This window comes from Microtus ochrogaster, unplaced genomic scaffold (genome assembly GCF_000317375.1).
Source record: "Microtus ochrogaster isolate Prairie Vole_2 unplaced genomic scaffold, MicOch1.0 UNK16, whole genome shotgun sequence".
Classification (NCBI taxonomy): domain Eukaryota; kingdom Metazoa; phylum Chordata; class Mammalia; order Rodentia; family Cricetidae; genus Microtus; species Microtus ochrogaster.
The window spans coordinates 6282708-6284501 of record NW_004949114.1 but is presented as its reverse complement, the minus strand read 5'-3'; the positions used below and the strand labels follow the sequence as shown (position 1 = coordinate 6284501).

Here is a 1794-nt window from a genome sequence, read left to right as displayed (position 1 = left end):
TAGCGATTTCATTAGTTATAATTTCATTGAACCTTTGTATATATGAGACCATGAGGACCCTGCACAAACTTCAACAGCCGAGAAGAGCTGAATGGGGTAATGGAAGCCTTTGAACAGAAACACCACTAAAATTCACAAAGCAGATTTTACTATTTTATCTATTTAATATTTTGTTGATGTCAGATTTTTTTTTGCTCTGAGCCCTTGATCATATGTTCTATTAGTTTGATCCAGACAACTTTTTCTAAAGAAACTTTATTGGGATGTGTTTGAGGCCTTAAGTAAATTGAATCTCAGTAGCTAAGTATTGGACAAAAGTTGAACCAGTACAGCAACAGTGTCGAGGTTGCTTTGATAATACCAGATTCCAGTACTGCCCCTCCCCCAGCCTCACAGTCAATAAATTTACAGTTGTCTTAAAGGTTGTTCCACCAGATTGTCTTTCGCCAGATTCACTGTAAATGCTCCACATACCCCATAGTCTACACATTCATCATTGGTAACATTGTTGACTGCTGAATCTGGGATACATGTGAAGGTCACAGCTGATAGGGTACTAGAATTTCTTTAGGCTTTGAGAACACCCTACAGTGCAGATCAGTGAGGAGAAGCCAGGGTACTGTATGCTTCAGCCACCAGGTAGGGGTATGAATCTACCATCGTTTTCCAGCTTGAGGTCTCTACAAACCCCTGAAGCATGAACTATAATGAAATCCAGTACCTGGATTTACAGCTGCTCTGGATTACTGTAGAGATCATCCAGGAAGAGAGTGTGGGCAGCATTCTCCACAGAAAGAACTCTGTAGAGAGCCCTCTCACACATGACCTTAAACTCTCCAGACCATACTTGGCAGCAATTGCCAGCACAGCATCTGACATGCTGTGGAGGTCTGGTTCCTTCTGATTGTAAATGAAGCCAATCATTGCCTTGAAGACTTGTGGCTCAGGTCAATGGTCTCAACATGGTTATTTCTGTTCTCCTCCAAATCATATGGTTCTGAAAACTCAATAGCAATATGTTAAAATGAACTTGTGAACCTGGAATTCCTGGCCAACTACAACCAGGCAAAAGTCTGTGAAGTGGGAATTCTCCCACAGCTCTCCTAGCTCATTGGACAATGTGCAACTTGGAACCTTGATCTCTGGCTGTGTGTTCTCCTCAGAGATTGTATAGGAGTCTGGAACCAGAATCCCTATACAGGGGAGAGTGAGCTCACCTTCAGGGAGAAGCCAATATGCATGGTGAATAGAAAATCTTGAAGGATGAACATTTTGTAACCCCTTTTGTAACCTGGCAGGAACCTGAAAAATATTAGACTTGGCACAATTTCACTACTTTCTCCTTCGGAGTTGATGATTCAAAACTCGGATTATGTCACAGTGGGACTCTGGAGAGCTGTACAACTCTAGGTTAACTGACAGGTAATCTGAGCTTTCTTCATTGAAACCCTTTGGATAAACTCTCAAACACCATTTGTCATTGTGTCCTGTTGAGAAAGTTGGGCTTCAAATGCTGTCCTTCATTTGCTCCAGAATAAAATAGCAGTTGTGAATGGAACAAATGCAGGAGAAATTCTGGATGTTGAACATTTTGTAGTCTCAGCTCTGGGCTATGGCATCCTGTGACATTTCTCCTGGAGGCAGTTTGAAGGATAAACTGAATCCAAATGAAGAAATTGAATTTGTTTTCTGTTGAAATAAGAGCGGCGAGGCTGCGTCCCCTGCACCCGGCTGCCCACATGGCTAGCTTAGCTTATGTCCCGAAATAATTACACGGAAACTGTATTCTTTTAA

General features: G+C 41.9%; 1 pseudogene; it reads right to left on the bottom strand.

Moving 5' to 3' along the window:
• Positions 1 to 597: 597 nt before the first annotated feature.
• Positions 598 to 1794, bottom strand: part of LOC113458366 — a 4466-nt pseudogene continuing 3269 nt past the window's right edge.